Source organism: Silene latifolia, chromosome 1 (assembly GCF_048544455.1).
Source record: "Silene latifolia isolate original U9 population chromosome 1, ASM4854445v1, whole genome shotgun sequence".
NCBI lineage: Eukaryota > Viridiplantae > Streptophyta > Magnoliopsida > Caryophyllales > Caryophyllaceae > Silene > Silene latifolia.
Window position 1 is genome coordinate 133664126 of NC_133526.1, and position 24213 is coordinate 133688338.

General features: G+C 39.9%; 2 non-coding genes across 2 annotated transcripts; one reads left to right on the forward strand and one right to left on the reverse strand.

The window, feature by feature from the left end:
* The first annotated feature begins 4504 nt into the window (after window positions 1-4504).
* Window positions 4505-4611, forward strand: LOC141625511 (small nucleolar RNA R71). The gene has a single exon (XR_012535292.1). It is a non-coding gene; the product is annotated as a small nucleolar RNA R71 (small nucleolar RNA).
* An 18183-nt stretch (window positions 4612-22794) lies between these two features.
* Window positions 22795-22901, reverse strand: LOC141619730 (small nucleolar RNA R71). Its single transcript, XR_012531794.1, has one exon. It is a non-coding gene; the product is annotated as a small nucleolar RNA R71 (small nucleolar RNA).
* Between the last annotated feature and the right edge of the window lie 1312 nt (window positions 22902-24213).

Below are 24213 nucleotides of genomic sequence, written 5' to 3' on the forward strand. Positions count from 1 at the left end.
TTAAACATTTTACAGTATAAGAACTGAGGAGAACACTACGTGACTCCTATCACTTTTACGACGCACATTTCCACTGTTACTTTTGACAGATTTTCGGATCTTTGTTCATTACTTTGCTACTCGAATTTCGGTATTATCAATCCATTTAATTCTTAATCATTTTTATTGTTCTTCATTCCTTTTCTTCTCTTTGATTTATAGTCGTTCAATTATCTTTCTATATTTGTCATCATGTTTAGTTTTGATTGTTTGGTTATTATGATTGTTACCCCCATAATTATGAGTAGCTAAGTTCCCATGCTAAGACTATAGGGGATCCATGATTTGAAGGGAGAGTAATCGAATTACTGGGTTAATGCTAGTATCGTTCATGTTGTTAAAATGCTACATATAATTGTAATTGCCTAATTGAGTCGACGCAATTAGACCCTTATTCTTAGTGGACCTTGACCTGGACTGAAAGGTTGGAAGGGGAGACTAGTAGCGAACAATAGAGTATTGCAAATGAGGACGAAAGTTAAACTGTTTACACTTTAGGGTGAATTAAGGACCGAAAGGTGACGTTCGCTACCCCTTGACTTATTGCATTGACTGGGACCTAGATTACTCGACCGGACAATTGTGGTGAACCGCTTGTCTTAGTCTGTTCTCTTTTATCTCGTTAAACCCTCTTCCTTTATTTCTCTTTCCCTCGCCTCTCTTAGTTTAGAACCCACATTTACAACCCCCAATTTTGGTTACTTAGACGAACCTAGTTCTAGCAGACAAATTCCTACCTCTCTGTGGATTCGACCCGACTTCCCTAGCTATATTAGTTAGTTGGCCAGTTGGTTATTTTTGACAGGTACGCGACAGACGTGTCAATTAGCTAGACGAAACTCGAGATTCTCCCTATTCTCAACTTTGGTGACTTTCAAAGAACTCAAAAATTCCAAGGTAAGGGAGGGGTATGTCAATTCCTTTGTTTCAAACAATTTCTTCAACCCCATGGCATTGAAAAAGGCTCTAGTTTGCTCAAGAACATCCAATTTTTCTAAGGTATCTTCACATATAAATTTGGTGGATTGTAATGACTTCATAGAAAACTTGACAAAGGTATTTCTATGGGTATCGGAAATAAAAGTTACCTCCGGATAATGCAAAAGTTGATCAATTTCCGGAGTAGAAGGTGTTGTTGCTCCCATAGAAGGTTGATGTTGTTGTTGCACTTCCAAGTTTGGTGTTGCTACCACCATAGCCAATGCTTTCTTTGTTTGAAGAGCCTTTTGCCTTTGTGAGAGTGCCTTAGCCTTTGGTGCCTTTGTTGCCTTTGTTGCTCCCTTAGTCCTTGCCATTGATGAACTAACCAAGAAAAGAATGAAAAATCTTCAATTTGTAGTATACCCAAATCGATTTAAAGGTGAAAGGCTTTGCCTTTATGAAATCAAAAATCGACTCAAAGGTTGAAGATTTTGTGCTTGGTTTTGATTTTTATTGAAGAAGGAGTGATTGATTTGTTGTTGGAAGGATGATTTGATTTGTTTTTGGTGAATGTTGTTGAGGGATTTTGTTTTTGTGATGGAGAGGATGAGGGTTTTGATGTTGTGGGTAGTGTTTATGAATGAATGAATGAATGAATGAATGAAGGTGGGAGGGGTTTTAAAGAGACCGAAATTTTCGAATCTGCAGGGGCAATCCGTGCGGATTCTGCCCAATCCGTGCGGATTCTGCTCTTTCTGGGTTTTACAAAACTCGCCTAAAGACGGGCGGATTCGGTGGAATACACTCGGATTTGCTTGACACGGGACGGGCAAATTTGCTTAAAGACGGACGGATTTCAGTCCAGGAGATTTTCTTGTTTTGTTCAGCAGGGAAGACGGGAGTCTTTCTTTCAAGACGGGCGGATTCTTCAAGACGGGCGGATTGCTGCTCAGGATGCCCGGATTCAGTCACAGTCAAGAAATTTTCAAAATTCAGCTCAGTTCAGGACGGGCGTCTTTTCTGCAGTACGCTCGGATTACTGAAGACGGGCGGATTCTGTGGAATCCGCTCGGATTGTACCCTTTGTACTCGGATTCAGTTCCATCCGTGCACAATGCATTTCCCTTACCATTCTTCTATTCTTTCTTCAAGTCTTGTGTTCTTCATTGTGGGGGCACTACTAAGGCATGGATAGCCTAGGCAATTGTCATCCCCACACTAAGGTAAAGCACTACACATCAATTGAAATTGTTAGTCCCTCCCATACTTCTCTCAAACATGACAATTATTTTGATCAAAGTAAATAAAAATCCAAAGATGACAAAAAATGCAATACAAGAATTGAAATATAAGTTAGGGAGTTAGAAATATTTACAAGTGGTGGTTTAGGGAGGACTCCACCAAACTCTCATTCATGATGAGATGTCAAGGGGGCAAGTTCAAGGTGTTGTTGATGTTGCTCAACACCTTGAAGAAGTAATCAAAAGCTTGTTCATTATCATGGTAGAGGTCTTCAATAGACCTTGGCCCTTGTTGTTGGTCTTGATCGATGGCATTACCAATGTAGGGATTAAAAATCCCTTCAAATTCGTCGTCCCAAAGACCACAAACTTCATTAAGATGATCATTGAAAATCTCTTGCTTAGATGGAGACAACTCTCCCAATTTCTTCTCTTGACCAATGAGGCCATCCTCTTCTTCCTTGATTGATTTTGATGAGCTTTGCAAGCTCTCCTTGTCACAATTCACTTGCTCTTTGAATGGAGCATCTTCAATTTTCTTCTTCCATTGGAGTTCCGATTTCTTCCTTTCATCCTTTCGGCTATAATGATCAATCATGAAGCATGGTTCATGCAAACGAGGAGCTCTCATAGTCTTGTCAAGATTAAAAGTTATGCTTTCATCTCCCACTTCTAGAGTGAGCTCACCATGTTTCACATCAATCACCGCACCCGCGGTGTGTAGGAAAGGTCTTCCTAGAATGATTGGAATGTTGGAATCTTCCTCCATATCAACAATGACAAAGTCCACCGGGATGAAAAACTTCCCAATTCGCACGGGGACATCTTCCCATATCCCTAACGGTGTCTTCGTCGATCTATCGCCCATTTGGAGTGTGATATTGGTGCATTTAAGCTCTCCCATCCCCAACCTTTTACTCACCGAGTACGGCATGACACTCACACTAGCCCCTAGATCACATAAGGCTTTGTTGATCGTCGTGTCGCCAATGGTACACGGTATTGAGAAGCTTCCCGGATCCTTTAACTTTGGAGGTGAACTCCCTTGAAGTATTGCACTACTCACCTTAGTGAAGGCGATAGTTTCAAGCTTCCGGATCGACTTCTTCTTTGTGAGGATATCTTTCATGTATTTCGCATAGGTCGGCACGTGATTGATTAATTCCGTGAAAGGAATTGAGACTTCCAAATTCTTCACAATTTCCATGAACTTTCCAAGTTGATCATCAAATTTGGGCTTGGCTTGACGACTTGGAAAAGGGAGTCTAATCACAATGGGCTCCTTCTCCTTGGCCTTGTCTTCATTTTTCTTTGAACTTTCTTCTTTTGATGATTCTCCATCTTTGGAGCTTTGCACAATTTCTTCCTTTTCACTAGCTTCCACAACTTCATCCTCAACTTGCTTCTTCGGGGCTTCATACCTTGTACCACTTCTCAAGTGAATGGCACTAACCGTTTCATGTCTAGGGGGATTACTTTGAGGTGGTAATTGCCCCTTTTGTCTTTGTGAGCTTGAAGATGCTAGTTGAGTCAATTGTGTTTCCAACATCTTGGTGTGAGCTAGAATGTTGTTGATGGTGGTTTCCTTTGCTTGGCTATCTTTTTGCATTTGAGTGAAAAATTCTTGTTGATTCTTTTGCATTTAGAGGACTGCTTTTTGGGCATCAAAACCTTGGTCATTTTGGTGATTGTATGGATTTTGATTTTGGTAACCGTGGTTTTGATTGTAAAAGGGTCTTTGATTTTGGTTTCTCATGGGTGGTGGAGTGTATGTTGTTTGAGGGTTTTGAACATTTTGGCTTTTGTATGAGAGATTTGGATGGAATTTGGTGTTTTCATTGTAAAAGTTGGAATAAGGGGTACCACTCTTGTATGCCTGGAAAGCATTCACTTGTTCATTTGTTCCCCTACATTCGCCTTGGTCATGTCCCAAAGTTCCACAATTCTCACATATCCCACTTGGGATTGATTAGGATGCCGTCATGGCATTAACATGATGCTTTGATGATTTTGAGTTTTCCTCAAGTCTAGCCATAGCTTGTTTAAACTTCAAGTTGATTGTGTCAATGTGAGCACTAAGTTGAGCACTCAATTGAGTAACGGAGTCCACTTCATGCTTTCCTCCTCTAGTAGCCTTGCGAGGTCTACTATATTGTGAGTTATGGACCGCCATTTCCTCAATCTTGTTCCATGTTTGATTGTCATCAACTTCGGTGAACATTCCATTCGATCCCATATTGAGAATGTTCCTAGAATCTTCATATAAACAATTCCAAAATTGTTGTACCAAAAACCATTCGCTAAGTCCATGGTGAGGACATGAGCGACAAATTCCCTTGAACCGCTCCCAAGCTTCATACAAAGATTCTTCATCCCTTTGCTTAAAACCCGTAATTTGAGCTCTTAGCATGTTAGTCTTTTCCGGTGGGTAGAATTTTTTGTAGAAAGCTAGAGCCAACTTCTTCCAAGAATCTATTCCGAGGGTGGCCTTATCAAGGCCCTTCAACCATTGCTTCGCGGTGCCGATTAGAGAAAAAGGAAATAAGACCCATCTAATTTGGTCTTGAGTCACGCCCGTTTGAGAGATTGCATCACAATAGTCGCAAAAGGTTTCCATATGAGAATGAGGGTCTTCACTAGGCATCCCCCCAAATTGGCTCCTCTCAACTAATTGGATGAAGGCGGACTTGGCAATAAAATTTCCGGTTAGATGTTGCGGTGTAGGAGTACCATTTGGTAGATTCTCCTCGGTGGGTACGGAGTGTGACGAGAATTTAGGCATTGTAGGTGGATTTTGTGGGGTATTGTGTAATGGGTTCTCTTCTCCTTCTATTGCGAAAGGATTGACAAACTCACTAGTGGGTTGAACAACTTCACTAATACCTCTTAAATTCCTCCTAACAAGTCTCCTATTGTTCGTCAAGGTTCTTTCGATTTCACGGTCAAAAGGTAACAAATCACCTTGTAACCTTCTAGACATGCAAAATATCAAACAACTCGAAAACAATTAGAACAAACCTTGAGGAGTTTTACTTCCCCAAGGCGAAGAAAGACACAACTAATAACAATAAAAAGAAATCTAAATCAAGTATACACCGTCCCCGGCAACGGCGCCGGATGCGAGTCCGTTTCGTGTTCACAAATTAAGATGTGGTCGTTGGGTCACGGTCGAATCAAAACACAATTTATAACTTCACAAACAACTCTACAATTAGTAAAGAGGCAAGTAAAGGTCGGATCCCAAGGGACGGGTATTGAAATGAGATTTCTATTGCAACTAGTGATGTCTAAGGGGTGTCACAAATTGGGTTGATGTAGAAGGTCACTAAACTAAAATAGCAATGAAAATAAACAAGCAAGATGAATTAAAGGGGTGTAAACAATTGATTAAAGGCACTAGGGTGTCATGGGATTATAGGGGAATCATGGGATATGATCATACAAACATGTTCTGAAATTATAAGCAAGCAATTATTGTTGTGATGGATTGAGTTGGGTTATATCTTACAATCCTACGAAAGTTTGGGTCCCGGAGCCGAATCGATTAGATTGTACAACACCTACAAGTCGACTTAATCTTCCCTACTCAACAACATGCATGGTCTAATGAGACTCGAGTTGAGTTATGTCTTACAAGTCTCATTGAAAAGATAGAAGATGATAGTAAATGCAAGGATTCATAGGCTTAGCATTTCATCAAATATAACATGTGCATGAGTTGAGATCAAAACAAGCAAGCAAATAAAACATGAAAGCATATTAATTTAAGCATGAATCATTCCCCATGTTGGTTTCCCTTAATCACCCATTAACCCTAGCTAAGAGACTACTCACTCATTATCATGTTGATCATGCTAGCAAGGTTGTCAATCATACCAACAATATGAAACATGATGAATAAATGAAAGTAATTAACAATAATTAAAAAGGGATTAAGAGATTATACCTACTAACGATTCCAGTAATAAAGCAAAGATAAAAGAAGTACTTGAATGCTTGATTGAGAGGTTGTCAATCTCCCAATAATAACCCAAATAATCTTCAATTACCCAAAATAAAGGATGAACAAAAGAGAGATTAAGGAAATAAAACTTGTATTAGAACTTGATTAATTGTTGATTACAATACTAAAGAGAGATTTGATTGATATTAACTACTCTAATTATTGATAAGAATAACATGCTCCTCTAATTAGACTAATGGGGTATTTATAGTGGAAATTAAGGAGGATGCATTAGGGTTAACTATGGGCTAAACTAGTAATTACACTTTTTAGATTGAGCAAGGAGGACCCGGTATTTTTCGAGAGAAGGGCTTCTTTCTTTGTAGCTTGGAGAAGAGGAGATCGTGCTGTGCTGGAATCCGGGCGGAATAAGGTCGGGACGGGCGGAATCTGGCGTTGGAATCCGAGAGGATTCAAGGGAATCCGGTCGGATTGTGGAGGTGGAATCCGAGCGGATTAGAGCAAAGCCGCTCGGATTGTGCAAACAAGGACGGACGGATTGGTGACAATCCGCTCGGATTGTCACTCAGCAACATATCTTCTTCTTTTCTTCCCTTTTCTTCATAAATTCCTTGGGGATTTCCTTGGGGACTCAAGGATCCTTTCGCAACATTGCTCTTCTACTATAATATGTACAAAGGCCTTCTAATCTTGTCTCTCCTTGATGCTTGGTCATTGAATTCGATCAATTTAGTCTCGTTTTGCCATGAAAATGCAAGATTCTTACTCCTTTCCTACCAAGGGATCAAAATCTCAAAGAATATGCAAAACAAAGAACTAAAGATAAGAAATGACCCAAATATGCACTAAAAAGCATGGGAACAGGGCTAATTCGGGGGCTAAATATGCGCTAATTATGGTCACATCAATCAGTATGACAATAACGTCAAACTTATCTAGCAAGCCAACCGTTATTGATAAACGTGGCCAACTGATAATAATTCAAAAGTATACCCTTTGATCCTTTTAGAGATTTAAATGTTATTGCACTAACTGTAGAGGACACCAGCCCCAACAGTTTTGTACTTGACCATTCATGAATCCGGGAAAAAATAAGGTAGAGGGTTTGAAATGTTTTGTTTTTGGTGGTTGACTCGGTTTGACTCGTTGTTGGAGTCGGGATTTGAATTTTTTAGTCGGGTTTTGGTCCGGTGTCGGTTTTGACTCTAGTTAGTGTCATTGCGACCCCGTCGTCGTGCATTAGACACTCCAGGTATTTTTGAAATGTTTTGAAATGTTTTATTTTCGAAATCGTTTTAAGTTTTCCGACGTGAAGTTGTACACAAACTGTCGATCAAATGCCGCGATTCCAAAACATGTTATAGTCCGATAATCATCGGGTGTTTGTTGGAGTCTCAGCAGATACTGGGTATCTACACTAGCGCAGCAGTATTTTGTAGTATTGCTCACTCAAGATTTCTTCCATGACGATCATTATGTTCCTAATCGTCAATATACTCCCCAACAGTTTCTACAGACGTCCTGCTACCCTCAATATTGTTGTTTCCTCACGAAGTTCGGCAAGGGTGTCGTTCTCCAGAAGTTCTCATACCAGCCGTCCTCTTTAGGGCCCCACACCCTAGTACAATCCTTACATATCTTTAGGTCTTATCCTTAGTTCCTACGCAACTCCGGAAACGTCTCGAGAAAGAAGTCTCAGGTATGATTTCTTCTTATGGCTAGCGAGCTTCCTTATGTAGTCTAATAGACTTTAAACGACCCTCCCTGATAGTCGACAAACTCTAAAATATTCCCGACGACAGGTCCTTGGTTCAGACCCCTTGAGCTGCCTTGCATCGCCATAGTCGCCAGGTTGTAATCTTCGATTGACCTGATGGCTATACTTTGAGTTTTGCCTTGTCCAAGCCTCAGTCAAAGTGTAGGCTCTGTAGATACCTCATTTCTACACCTTCCGCCAACCACCCAGTGATGATTGGGCCGCATGTCTGGTACGCGGAACGATTTATGACAGTCCGTAAGTTTATCATCAGGTGATAGCTCAATCACTTATGTCTACCCCTTGGTCGTCATCTACGCACTGATACGGTCGTTTTGACAGTAATTAAAGTTCATTTGGAGTCCCGGTCAAAAACCGCTTCATTTTCTAAGTGATGTGACCATAATTAGAGCATATTTAGTCCCCGAATTAGCCTTGTCCCCATGCTTTTTAGTGCATATTTGGGTCATTTATTGTCTTTAGTCCTTTGTTTTGCATATTCTTTGAGGTTTTGTTTCCTTAGTAGGAAAGGAGTGCAAACCTTGCATTTTTATGGCAAAATAGAGCTAAATTGATTGAATTCAATGACCAAGCATCAAAGAGAAGATAAGACTAGAAGGCCTTTGTACATACTATAGTAGATGGGCAATGATGAGAAAAGATCCTTGCATCCCCGAGGAAATCCTCAAGGATTTTATGAAGAAAAATGAAGAAAAGAAGAAAGAAAGTAGCTGTAAGATAATCCGAGCGGATTGTCCACAAGCCGCCCGTCCAAGAGGGGCAATCCGAGCGTCTTCCCCCAGTGGACGCCCGTCCAAAACACCCCCAATCCGCCCGTCTTCCCCAGTAGACGCCCGTCCAGAATCACCACAATCCGCCCGTCCCGTGCCCTGGACGCTCGGATTGTGTGTCAGCCATTTCGTCTTCTACAAGCTTCATGGAAGGATGCGCATATTTTTCTAAGACCGGCAAAAAGGAGACCGGAGTCTCCCTAGAGACCGGCGATTCCTCAAGGACTTAATCGTCATTTAGGCCCTAGGTAAACCCTAATTTATGTAACTAATCCCCACTATATATACCCCATTAGTCTAATTAGATTAGCATGTTCTTCTTAGCAATCTCTAGTGTAGTTAATATCAATCAAATCTCTCTTTAATCTTGTAATCAACATTTAATCAAGTTTTAATACAAGTTTCATTTCCTTAATCTCTCTCTTGTTCATCCTTTGTTTTGGGTAATTGAAGATTATTTGGGTTATTATTGGGAGATTGACAACCTTCCAATCAATCATCAAGTACTTCTATTATTCTTTGCTTTATTATTGGAATCATTAGTAGGTATAATTCTCTTAATCCCTTTTTAATTATTGTTAATTATCTTCATTTATTCATCATGTTTCACTTTGTTGGTATGATTGACAACCTTGCTAGCATGTTAAACATGATAATGAGTGAGTAGTTTCCTTAGCTAGGGTTAATGTGTAATTAGGGCAAACAAACATGGGGGATGATTCATGCTTAAATTAATATGTTTTCATAGTTTATTTGCTTGCTTGTTGTGATCTAAACTTATGCACATGTTATGTTTGATGAAATGTGAGTCTATGAATCCTTGCATTTTTTACCCATCACCTATCTTTTCAATGAGACTTGTAAGACATAAACCAACTCGAGTCTCATTAGACCATGCATATAGTTGAGTAGGGAAGATTAAGTCGACTTGTAGGTGTTGTACAATCTAATCGATTCGGCTCCGGGACCCAAACTTTCCTAGGATTGTAAGATATAAACCAACTCGATCCATCACAACAATAATTGCTTGCTTATAATTTGAGAATATGTTTGTATGATCAATTCCCATGAATCCCCTATGACCCCATGATACCCTAGTGCCTTTTATCAATTGTTTACATCCCTTTTTAATCATCTTGCTTGTTTACTTTTATTGCTATTTAGTTTAGTGATCTTCTACTTCAAACCCCAAATTGTGACACCCTTAGACACCGCTAGTTGCAATTGAAAATCTCATCTTAATTCCCGTCCCTTGGGATTCGACCTTTACTTGCCTCTTTGCTAATTGTAGAGTTGTTTGTGGAGTTATAAATTGTGTTTTGGTCTAGGTGCTCCTAACGACAAGTACCGAAAACTAAACCTCCATCATGGGTCCGACCAAAAATGGCGCCGTTGCCGGGGACGGTGTTAATTTGATTTAGATTTTCTTAAGTTGTTATTAGTTGTGTCTTTCTTTGCCTTGGGGAAGTAAAACTCCTCAAGGTTTGTTCTAATTGTTTTCAAGTTGTTCGATATTTTGCAAGATGGACCTTATAGATTGTTTTGTAGAGGACCACTTAAGTATACCTTTCTTCAAAGACTCCATGCAAGCATTGGAAGCCTTGGAAGCAAGTGAGGCTAAAAATATGTATTGGGAATTAGAGGTAGATCTTTTTGAAGCCCCTCTAGCTAACAAAGAACTTACTCATGCACAATCCGAATTAGTACATAACATCCTTGTGGAAGCATGTCAACCTATAGAAGATGAGCAATCCATCCTAGAAGACATCTTACAAGCTTAAGAGCAAGAGAATTCGTCATGGAATTCGAGTGTGATGAGAACGAAGAACAAGTTGAATATGCAATGAGAATGGAATGCCTAATGGAAATGGAGCACATTCTCAATGAACCTTCAAAGGAGGAAAGTGAGGTACAAACCCCTACTTTAAAACCCCTTCCCCCAAATTTGAAATATGCTTACCTTGATGAATCAAAGACCAAACCCGTGATTGTTAATGATAGACTTGATGAAAACCAATTGGGAAAATTGCTTGATGTGTTGAAACAACATGAGAAGGCTATAGGTTATAGTCTAGATGACCTTAAGGGGATAAGTTCCAACTTTTGTATGCATAGAATCCATCTAGAGGAGGACCATAGACATACCATTCAACCTCAAAGAATATTAAACCCCCACATGCAAGAAGTTGTCAAGGGAGAGGTTATGAAATTACTTGATGCGGGAATCATATATCCCATATCGGAATCTTTGTGGGTTAGCCCCGTTCAAGTGGTACCTAAGAAAGGGGGTACCACGGTGGTGACAAACGAAAAGAATGAGTTAATACCCACAAGGAAGATCACCGGTTGGCGTATGTGTATTGGCTATCGAAAATTGAATTCCACAACAAGAAAGGATCATTTCCCCTACCGTTCATTGACTAAATGCTTGAGAGGTTAGCCTCCAACAAATTCTTTTGTTACCTTGATGGGTATTCGGGATTCTTCCAAATCCCTATACACCCGGATGACCAACATATGACCACCTTCACATGCCCTTATGATACTTTTGCATATAAGAGGATACCTTTTGGCTTATGTAATGCCCCCGCCACTTTCCAAAGATGCATGATGAGTGTCTTCTCCGACTACCTAGAGACCATTATGGAAGTTTTTATGGATGATTTTAGCGTTTATGGAAAGGACTTTGACTCATGTTTGCATAATCTTTCTCTTGTATTGCAAAAATGTGAAGATGTTAGTCTTGTTTTAAATTGGGAAAAGTGTCACTTCATGGTCAATGAAGGAATTGTTTTGGGTCATTTAATTTCGGAAAAGGGCATCGAGGTCGATAAAGCTAAGGTTGAGGTGATAGAGAAACTCCCACCTCCCGTGAATGTTAGAGGGGTGAGAAGTATTCTCGGTCACGTGGGTTTCTATCGCCGTTTCATAAAAGATTTTTCAAAAATAGTGAAACCCCTCACTCAAATCTTACTTAAAGATGCCCAATTATATGTCACTGATGAGTGTGTTGAAGCCTTTAATAGAATCAAGGAAGCACTAATCTCGGCACCGATCATTCAACCTCCAAATTGGGAACTACCATTCGAGATTATGTGTGATGCTAGTAACTACGCCGTTGGAGCGGTTCTTGGCCAACGGGTAGGAAGAAATATTCATGCCATCTATTATATAAGCAAGACTCTTGACCCCTCCCAAGTGAACTATGATACCACCGAGAAAGAGCTTCTTGCCATTGTCTATGCTTTGGACAAATTTCGTTCCTACTTACTTGGATCTAAGGTGATTGTCTTTTCAGATCACCGTGCTCACCGACATCTCTTGATAAAGAAGGAGGCCAAACCAAGGTTGTTAAGATGGATTTTGCTTCTTCAAGAATTTGACTTGGAGATAAGAGACAAGAAAGGAGCCAAAAATGTAGTGGCGGATCACTTGTCAAGGATCCGGTTTCATGATGAACAAGGAGAAACACCGATCAATGACTCATTTCCCGACGATATCTTGATGGCCATTCAAACACAACTTGAAAGGCACATCACCCCATGGTTTGCCGATTATGCCAACTATATCGTTGGAATACTACTCCCTCCAAATTTGAACTACAACCAAAGGAAGAGATTCTTATTCGAAGTAAAGAGGTACTTTTGGGATGACCCAAACCTATACAAAGAGTGTAGTGATGGGCTCTACCAGAGATGCATCCCTCAATGGGAAGTCCAAGGAATCTTGGAAGGATGTCACTCATCACCCTACGGTGGGCACCATGGAGCAAGGATAACCATTGCAAAAATTATTCAATCGGGCTTCTATTGGCCTACAATGTTTCAAGACACGAGAGAATTCATCATTCATTATGTTTCTTGTCAAAGAACGGGGAATATCTCTTGGAGGAATGAAATGCCACAAAGGGGCATACTAGAGGTGGAGATCTTCGATGTTTGGGGGATCGACTACCAAGGTCCGTTTGTGACATCCAATGGGAATAGATATATCCTTGTGGCCGTAGATTACGTCTCAAAGTGGGTGGAGGCAATTGCCACTCCAAACGATGATGCAAAAACGGTCACCAAGCTCTTCAAGAAAAAAATCTTCCCAAGATTTGGAGTTCCTAGAGCAATCATAAGTGATGGAGGAACGCATTTTCATGAGAAGAAACTCGCATCTCTTTTGACCAAGTATGGTGTTCAACATAGAATCAGCTTGGGATACCATCCTCAAACAAGCGGTCAAGTTGAAGTTTCGAATAGAGATCAAGCAAATTCTTGAGAAAGTTGTGAACAAGACTCGAAAGGATTGGAGTACAAAGCTTGATGATGCTCTTTGGGCTTATAGGACGGCCTATAAGACTCCCATAGGAGCCTCCCCTTACAAGCTTGTCTATGGAAAAGCATGCCACTTGCCAATCGAATTGGAGTACAAAGCTTTTTGGGCAATCCGAGCACTTAACCTTGATCTCAAATTAAGTGGTCAAAAGAGGATGATTCAAATTCAAGAGTTGGAGAAATTACGACTACAATCTTATGAGAATGCCAAGATCTACAAGGAAAGGACAAGATTGCTTCATGACAAAAGAATTAAGCAAAAAGCCTTGCACAAAGGGGATAAAGTCCTTCTATTCAATTCCCGCTATCGACTCTTTCCGGGAAAATTGAAATCTAGATGGATGGGTCCCTATGTAATCACCGAGGTTGGAAAATATGGGGATTTTGAAATCAAGGCGGAAGATGGAAACAAATTCAAAGTCAATGGTCAAAGATTGAAGCCATACTACGAGGGAGCATTTATTGGGGAGGTCGAGGTCACCTACCTCGCGCCTCCTCATCCTTGAAGGAATCATCAAAGGGAGAGTTTGGTGGAGTCCTCCCTAAATCACCACTTGTAAATATACTAACCCTCTAACTTATATTTATAATTTTGTTGCATTCCCTTTATCATAAACATAAATTCTTTCCATGAGAGTAAGTGAGGGAGGGTCACTAATGAATTTTGAATGAAGGAAGGAACCAATTTTCAAGTGTGGGGAAGCTTTTATCGGATTCAAGGAAATCAAAAGAAATCCACAGCAAGGAACCCGAGCGTCCAGAGAGAGAATCCGCTCGGATTGTACAAAGACGTCCATAGTTTGGAGAATCCGCTCGTCCTGTTGGGATCCGAGCGTCTGAATACGAATCCGCTCGTCTTTTTGCCAGTGCATTTTAAGAAAAGTTCCTGTCACAGAATCCTCCCGTCTTTGGGAAAAGACGCTCGTCCTGCTCTAGAAAAGACGCTCGTCTTGGGCTCGATCCGCTCGTCTTGGCTGCGTCAAATTTTTGCAAAAAATCGCTGTAAGAGAATCCGAGCGTCTTCCCTGGAATCCGCTCGTCCCAGAATGACAGAATCCGAGCGTCTTGTGCCCGAGTCCGCTCGTCTTCCTGCGGTCTTCATTCCCGATTTTCCCAATTTTAATTCACCCCACCACACAATTTGTGACACATCACCCTTCCTTCCACTTGTATTATAAAACCCCACCTCCTTATGACTCCAAAGCATATCCCAAATACTCTTTTATTCCACAAAATCAAAAAGCCCCAAATTTCTAGGGTTTCAAAAGCAACATTCAATCCACAAAGAGCATCTTCATACTTTAACAAATCAACAAAATCCAACTCAACAATCAAAGAATGGCACCAAAGGGATCTTTCTTTAGGGATAGAAGAAGACCAAGTGTAAGAGGAAGCTCTTCTACCTCCCATATCAACACCTTAAGGAGGGAGCATGAAGAAATTGTGGATCTTACAAGGCTTGATGATTTCTCAAATGTTGAATTCGTCAATGATGTGCAAAGGCTCGTTTTTCACCGGCTTCTTCGTAAGAACATTCTCCCTACTAACTTTTTATGTCATAGAACTTTAAGGAAACTTGGGATTTATCACCAAATGGAAGCTCTTTTTGAGTTGTTTGGTCTCTCTACCCTTTTCCACATGCACGAGCAAACTTACCGATCCCTTGTGCTTGAATTTTTAAGCTTCTTGAAAATCACAACCTTGAATAGAACGATATGCATAGAATTTAGGTTGGAGAGTGTTTCAAGAATGATGACTCTAGTGGGATTTGCTAATATTCTTGGTCTCGATGTCTCGCCTACCCGGACATCAAAACCGAAGAGATATAGTGTTGCACCCCTATGGAGGGCCATGACCAGCCGAGATTTCATGTACATCAAGGAGTGTCTAGCTTTCCACATTCAAAATCCTATTTTGAGACTTACTTACCGGTTCCTTTCCGGCACTCTACTTGCTCGCCGAGACCCGGCAATAGTGAACGAACTTGACCTTGTGTTCGTGGAGTCTTATCTCGATATCCAAGGAAGGGGTGGGTGCCACTTTAATGCGTCTCTTGTGCTACTCGAAAAATGGGCAAAGTTTAGGAACGGTGATGATGATGGGATGAAACACATTGTTAATGGAGGGCTCATTACAAAGATTGCAAAGCATTCCAATCCAAAATTCAATGAGAATAATGAGTATGCTCTTTCCGGAAATACAAGGATAAATGAAGACCTTCTTCTTGTGCATCATCATTGGATAACCCTTGAGGGGGTTGATAAAAGGGTCAAGTGGATAACAAAAGGAAGTGATCCAATCTACCTACCAATGACCGGACTACCAAGAATCTCACCAAGAAGGGGACCTTTATCACCAATCCCATCCTACCTCATCCCTCCAAACCCAACCCAAGCAAGGCAAGCACCACCACCTCCAAATCCCCAACAACAACAACAACAACAACAATAAGAGCAACAACCACAAGATGAGAAAATCAAAGTGCCTCCCTACCCTTTCCCATATCAACCGTACAACCACCCTAACTCTTTTATCCTCCCCCGTGATGACTTTGTAATGGGAATTCTACAAGATTTGCACTTCCGACAATACGAAGCTACCGTGGACAATTATTATGCACTCTACCCTCAATACCACGATATGATTCAAAGGGGGAAGATTAGTGAGGAAGGAGCATTTCCCTCTTGGGCACAATTTGATATACTCATCCCTAATTCGGAGAAGGCAAATGAAGGGGCAAACGGGCGACAAGAGGAAGGGAGCGACAAATCTTGCGGTGGGGACACGGTGGAGCTTGGTAGCGAAGAGGATGAGTTCATGGACCCGAATACAAGTGATGCATCCAAGGAAATATGGGATAGTGATCTAGAGGGAGATGACGGCGATCTCTAGAGGATCTCTTCATAGCTAGATGAAGCGGGCGTGAGGCACCCATCTCAAGCTTAAGTGAAGTTTCCTCATCTCTTCTCTTTATTTTCAATTTTCATGAAAGAAGTTTATGTTTTTGTTAACTTGTACAATATTTGACTTTGTCTTTGGTTGGAGAGTCCTAGCAACATAGAGGACTAATACCTCGGCCCCATTGAGGTGTTCTTATTTTATTGTTCCCATTTTGAAAATCCAAAATGACAATTTAGTTTCATGCATTGCATCTTGTGTGCATGAACTACCCCCAACTTTAGGACATTAGAAATAATGTCTATCTCGGTTTGGGGAAGTACATGCATACACAACGGGAGGTAATCTAAATTACGCTCTCCGTCATAAACAAAAACCCATGCATCATGTAGTGTAGATTAGTATAGCTTGCATTTAGTATAGAATTCATGCATCATGTTTGCCTAATTTCCCATCATTTTGGCCATTGAGGACAATGCCCATATTAGTGTGGGGATGGGGAATTCTAACTTAACTTTTATTCATAAACCCAAAAAAAATCAAAAAATTTCGAAAAAACCAAAGAAATTGAAAAATTTGAAAATCCAAAAACAAGTTCATTTCCTTTGTAGTGTAGACTTGTATATATTGTTGTATATATTATATTTGTTCTATCCTTGTTCACATTAATCGACTACGCCACATCCGAGACATGAGGATATTGAAGACCGCATGGTATGATCTTTCCAATCTCCTTTTTCCTCTTTATTGTTAATGACTATGTGGCTTTATTTTGATTGATGCGGTATAACAATGTGAATTTAGGACTTGCATTTAGTTTATATGGCATATTAGTTGGTAGAATCATTTGCATTAGGATGTTTATATGCTAGTTGCATCATGGCATGTAGTTGCATGTTAGAAAAATTTTGCGAAACCGTCTACTTGGGAAGCTTGACAAGTGTATATAGGCCCTAGTAGATGCTTTTTTTTCTTAAGACTTTGCTTGTTAGAATACTTGTAAAATACCCTAGAATGTGTCATGCTAGTATCCTTTGACCCATGGATTAAGGCCTAGTCAAGAGTACCTTGTGGTGTGATAACTCCTTGGCTACCGTTTATTCCAAGATGACCCTTGAAACCATGCATCCATCATCCATGTTCTACCATACATTTTTGTCATCAAAGGGAATGGGCACAAAAAGAAATTGATTTGAGTTCAATGAAATGAAAAGTGAAAGAAAGTTTGCAAAATGCATCAAATGAAAAGAGGAGCAAAAATAGACTCCTAATGCTTCAAATATAAGGCACCCTCACTACATATGGGGTGACTTTGAAAATGTTCAAAAAGAAATGCAAAAAGTTGAAAAGTTGTCAAGTATTGAAATGCCAAACATCAAATAAATGGCAAAAGAAAGTGTTCTCAAATGTCAAATGCCACAAAAAATTGGGAGGAAAAACAACAACAAAAGCAAACTCCCAAAATGAAACTCAAATATCTATTGATCCCTTTATCCATCGTATCCATTTTTGTGCATGGTAGAGAGGGGACGACCCTTCTTCTTGTCTAGGCAAAAGGGGGAATTCCGCGATCCTCCAGTGTTTCTAACACCATAGGGAGTCTACTCTTGACAAAAGCATTTAACGATTGAGGACAAAGGTACTCTAGCTTGACACAATTTATAGGTGATTTATTGGTATCCTTCTAGGCTTAGTAGTTTGAAGAAATTACATCTATGAAGGAGTGTGTACCCTTGAATTGCTTTCCCTTTAGATAATTTCCACCACTTAGATGAGGAAAGTGGCTATTCCTTTTGTAGATGCATCCATTACTTGATCTTATGTGCTTTAATGTTTGGATGTGTCGCCATTTTGGCAAGACCCACCTTGCCTTGTAAGAAGGCATCCTACCTCATGGTTGTCTTGTTGTGAGTTGAAGGGGCGGAGTGAGACCCGCTAATTGTCTCATATCGGCTATGCTATTAGGTTAGTTTAAATAACGGTCCTAGTCTTTGTCACCTCTTTACTCGGGACGAGCAAAGGTTCAATTTGGGGATATTTGATGTGACCATAATTAGAGAAAATTTAGTCCACGAATTAGCCTTGTCCCCATGCTTTTTAGTGCATATTTGGGTCATTTATTGTCTTTAGTCCTTTGTTTTGCATATTCTTTGAGGTTTTGTTTCCTTGGTAGGAAAGGAGTGCAAACCTTGCATTTTTATGGCAAAATAGAGCTAAATTGATTGAATTCAATGACCAAGCATCAAAGAGAAGACAAGACTAGAAGGCCTTTGTAGATACTATAGTAGATGGCCAATGATGAGAAAAGATCCTTGCATCCCCGAGGAAATCCTCAAGGATTTTATGAAGAAAAAGGAAGAAAAGAAAAAAGAAAGTAGCTGTAAGACAATCCGAGCGGATAGTCCGCAAGCCGCCCGTCCAAGAGGGGCAATCCGAGCGTCTTCCCCCACTGGACGCCCGTCCAAAACACCCCCAATCCGCCCGTCTTCCCCAGTGGACGCCCGTCCAGAATCACTACAATCCGCCCGTCCCGTGCCCTGGACGCTCGGATTGTGTGTCAGCCATTTCGTCTTTTACAAGCTTCATGGAAGGATGCGCATATTTTTCTAAGACCGGTAAAAAGGAGACCGTAGTCTCCCTAGAGACCGGCGATTCCTCAAGAACTTAATCGTCATTTAAGCCCTTAGTAAACCCTAATTTATGTAACTAATCCCCACTATATATACCCCATTAGTCTAATTAGATTAGCATGTTCTTCTTAGCAATCTCTAGTGTAGTTAATGTCAATCAAATCTCTCTTTAATCTTGTAATCAACATTTAATCAAGTTTTAATACAAGTTTCATTTCCTTAATCTCTCTCTTGTTCATCCTTTGTTTCGGGTAATTGAAGATTATTTGGGTTATTATTGGGAGATTGACAACCTTCCAATCAATCATCAAGTACTTCTCTTATTCTTTGCTTTATTATTGGAATCATTAGTAGGTATAATTCTCTTAATCTCTTTTTAATTATTGTTAATTATCTTCATTTATTCATCATGTTTCACTTTGTTGGTATGATTGACAACCTTGCTAATATGTTTAACATGATAATGAGTGAGTAGTTTCCTTAGCTAGGGTTAATGGGTAATTAGGGGAAACCAACATGGGGGATGGGGGATGATTCATGCTTAAATTAATATGTTTTCATAGTTTATTTGCTTACTTGTTGTGATCTCAACTTATGCACATGTTATGTTTGATTAAATGCGAGCCTATGAATCCTTGCATTTTTTACCGATCACCTATCTTTTCAATGAGACTAGTAAGACATAAACCAACTCGTGTCTCATTAGACCATGCATATAGTTGAGTAGGGAAGATTAAGTCGACTTGTAGGTGTTGTACAATCTAATCGATTCGGCTCCGAGACCCAAACTTTCCTAGGATTGTAAGATATAAACCAACTCAATCCATCACAACAATAATTGCTTGCTTATAATTTGAGAATATGTTTGTATGATCAATTCCCATGAATCCCCTATGACCCCATGACACCCTAGTGCCTTTTATCAATTGTTTACATCCCTTTTTAATCATCTTGCTTGTTTACTTTTATTGCTATTTAGTTTAGTGATCTTCTACTTCAAACCCCAAATTATGACACCCTTAGACACCGCTAGTTGCAATTGAAAATCTCATCTCAATTCCCATCCCTTGGGATCCGACCTTTACTTGCCTTTTTACTAATTGTAGAGTTGTTTGTGGAGTTATAAATTGTGTTTTGGTCTAGGTGCTCCTAACGACAAGTACCGAAAACTAAACCTCCATCGTGAGTCCGACCAATAAGAAACCGTTTAAATGCCAAGTCGGAATGTTCTAGAATATTTCAGATATTTATTCCATAACTTAATTTTATATCTTTTGGTAAAATATCATCCATAAATCATATTTTACGGAATAAACCGCAATTCCATAAAAGAAATGCGGAAATCTTTCTTCCGCAGGAGGAAACCTCCGGGAAATGACGCAGCCAGCAGGTGCTGCGCCTTTTGCAAGAACCGCAGCTGCTGCTGCGTCTTTCCTCCAGCTCTCTTTTGATGTTTGGGGAATATTTCTGTGATTTCTTTCCAAAGTTTGTGTCATTCCAAAACTCTTCACATTGTTTAGTATAAATAGAGACCTTCGGTCTCCATATTTTTCACGCGAGTGTCCGCCCTTCTCTTCTCTCTTTGCAATCTAGACCGTGCTCTAAGCTTTCGACGCCTACGTGCTTAATCAATCGACCATGTAAGCGCAGATCATTCTGAGTTCCAGTCACGTTGCATGACCGGCCAATTTGACCACTACACATCAATCAATCAAGTAATCTAAAATCCTCCAACGAGGGCACTTTCTACATACATTCGAGTCGAGCAATCACTAACGTTAACTTAGTCAATCTCATTTCGTCAATCATGTAAGTCTGATGTGATCAATATTTGAGCATATTTAGTCCCCAAATTAGCCTCATTCCTATGCTTTTTAGTGCATATTTAATTTGGGTCATTTACTATCTTTTGTCCTTTGTTTTGCATATTCTTTGAGGTTTTGTTTCCTTGGTTGGAGAGGAGTGAAAACCTTGCATTTTCATGGCAAAATAGAGCTAAATTGATCGAATCTAATGACCAAGCATCAAAGAGAAGACAAGACTAGAAGGCCTTTGTACATAATGTAGTAGATGGGCAATGATGAAGAAGATCCTTGCATCTCCGACAAAATCCCGGAGGATTGTTGGAAGAAGAAAAGAAGAAAAGAAGAAATGGCACGCTGGACTAGGATCCGAGCATCTCACCTATCGGGACGCTCGTCCAGAAGCTCCACAAGCCGCTCGTCCAAGCTGCCAGGCTGCTCGTCCAACAATTACACAATCCGCTCGTCCCGACCTTTTGGACGCTCGGATTGTCCTCCAGTGCAACACGTCCTCTTCTTTCTCCATTCGAGATGCGCATATTTTTGAAAGACTAGCTAAAAGGAGAACCGCATCTTTTCTTGAGATGAGCGATTCCTCAAGGACTTAATCGTCATTTAAGCCCTTAGTAACCCTAATTTGTGCACCTAATCCCCACTATAAATACCCCATTAGTCTAATTAGATTATCATGTTCTTCTTATCAATCTTTAGTGTAGTTTATATTATTCTAATCTCTCTTTAATCTTGTAATCAACTTTTAATCAAGTCTTAATACAAATCTCATTTCCTTAATTTCTCTATTGTTCATCTTTTATTTTGGGTAATTGAAGATTATTTAGGTTTATTAGGAGATTGACAACCTTCCATCAATAATGAAGTACTTCTATTATTCTTTGCATTATTATTTTGGAATCATCATTAGGTATAATTCTCTTAATCTCTTTTTAATTATTGTTAATCATCTTCATTTATTCATCATGTTTTGCTTTGTTAATATGATTGACAACCTTGTTAACATGTTAAACTTGATAATGAGTGAGTAGTTTCCTTAACTAGGGTTAATGGGGAATTAGGGGAAACCAACATGGGGGATGATTCATACTTAATCTAATATGTTCACATAATTTATTTTCTTGCTTGTTGTGATCTCAACTTATGCACATGTTATGTTTGATGAAATGCGAGCCTATGAATCCTTGCATTTTTAACCATCACTTACCTTTTCAATGAGACTTGTAAGACATAAACCAACTCGAGTCTCATTAGACCATGCATTTAGTTGAGTAGGGAGGATTAAGTCGACTTGTAGGTGTTGTACAATCTAATCGATTCGGCTCCGGGACCCAAACCTTCCTAGGATTGTAAGATATAAACCAACTCGATCCTATCACAACAATAATTGCTTGCTTATAATTTGAGAATATGTTTGTATGAACAATTCCCATGAATTCCCTATGAACCCATGACACCCTAGTTCTTTTAATCAATTGTTTACATCTCATTTTAGTCTTCTTATCTCAACCCAAACTGTGACACCCCTAGACACCACTACTTGCAATCGAAAATCCTACATCAATACCCGTCCCTTGGGATCCGACCTTTACTTGCCTCTTTACTAGTAGTAGAGTTGTTTGTGAAGTTATAAATATTGGTTTGGTCTAGGTGCTCCTAACGACAAGTAACCGAAATCTAAGCTCAAAGCGGACCGACCAAAAATGGCACCGTTGCCGAGGACGGTGTTAACTTGATTTGATTTTATTTGATTGTTATTAGTTGTGTCTTTCTTTGCCTTGGGGAAATAAAACTCCTCAAGGTTTGTTCTAATTGTTTTCGAGTTGTTTGATATTTTGCATGTCTAGAAGATCACAAGGTAACTTGTTACTCATTGATCACGAATTTAAAAGGACTTTGACAACCAATAGAAGAATTGCTAGAAATACTTTGAGAGGTATTGGTGAAGTTGTAGATATTCAACCAAATACTATTGAGTTCATCAACCCTTTTGCAAGAGAAGGTGAGGAGAACCCAACACAAAATCAACCACACAATCAACTCACAATGCCTAAGTTTTCATCACATTCCGTACCAACCGAGGAGAACCTACCCAATGGTACTCCCACACCACAACACTTAACCGGAAATTTCATTGCAAAATCCGCATTTATCCAATTAGTCGAAAGAAGCCAATTTGGGGGGATGCCTAGTGAAGACCCTCATTCTCACATGGAGACTTTTTGTGACTATTGTGATGCGATTTCACAAATCAGAGTAACTCAAGACCAAATTCGATGGGTCTTATTTCCTTTTTCTCTAATTGGTACCGCGAAACAATGGTTGAAGAGCCTTGATAAGGCTACTCTGGGAATTGACTCTTGGAAGAAGTTGGATGTAGCTTTCTACAAAAAATTATACCCTCCCGAAAAGACTAACATGCTAAGAGCTCAAATCACGGGTTTTAAGCAAAGGGACGAAGAATCTTTGTATGAAGCTTGGGAGCAATTCAAACGAACTTGTCGCTCATGTCCTCATCATGGACTTAGCGAGTGGTTCTTGCTACAACAATTTTAGAATGGTCTTTATGAAGACTCAAGAAACATTCTCAACATGGGATCAAATGGTATGTTCACCGAAGTTGACGATAATCAAACTTGGAATAAGATTGAGGAAATGGCGGTCCATAATTCACAATATAGTAGACCTCACAAGGCTACTAGAGGAGGAAAGCATGAAATGGACTCTATTACTCAATTGGGTGCTCAACTTAGTGCTCATATTGATACCATCAACTTGAAGTTTGAGAAGGCTATGGCTAAGCTTGAAGAAGCCTCAAAATCACTAAAGCATCACGTTAATGCCATAGTGGCATCTTCATCAATCCCAAGTGGGATATGTGAGAATTGTGGAACTTTGGGACATGACCAAAGTGAATGTAGGGGAACAAATGAGCAAGTGAATGCTTTTCAAGCATACAAAAGTGGTACCCCTTATTCCAACTATTACAATGAAAACACCAAATTCCATCAAAATCTCTCATACAAAAGCCAAAATTTTCAAAACCCTCAACAACCATACACCCCACCTCCCATGAGAAACCAAAATCAAAGACTCTTTTTCAACCAAAACCAAGGTTATCAAAATCAAACTCCAAACAATCAACAAAATGACCAAGGTTTTGATGTTCAAAAAGCGGTCCTCCAAATGAAAAAGAATCAACAAGAATTTTTCACTCAAATGCAAAAAGATAACCAAGCAAAAGACATCACCATCAACAACATCCTAGACCACACAAAAATGTTGGAAACTAAAATGACCCAACTAGCATCTTCAAGCTCTCAAAGACAAAAGGGGAAATTACCACCTCAAAGTAATCCCCCAAGACATGAAACGGTTAGTGCCATCCACTTCAGGAGCGGTACGAGATATGAAGGGCCAAAGAAGGAAGTTGAGGATGAAGTTGTGGAAGCTAGTGACAAGGAAAGAGTTGTGCAAAACTCTAGGGAAGAAGAACCCACCAATCAAGAAGTTTCAAAGAAAAGTGAAGAAAAAGCCAAAGAGAAGGAGCCCATTGTGAATAGACTTCCATTCCCGAGTCGTCAAGCTAAGCCTAAGTTTGATGACCAACTTGGAAAATTCATGGAAATTGTGAAGAATTTAGAAGTCTCGACTCCTTTCACGGAATTGATCAATCACGTTCCGGCCTATGCAAAGTACATGAAGGACATCCTTACGAAGAAGAAATCAATCCGGAAGCTTGAGACTTGTGCCTTCACTAAGGTGAGTAGTGCCATCCTTCAAGGGAGTTTACCTCCAAATCTCAAGGATTCGGGAAGTTTCTACATTCCATGCACT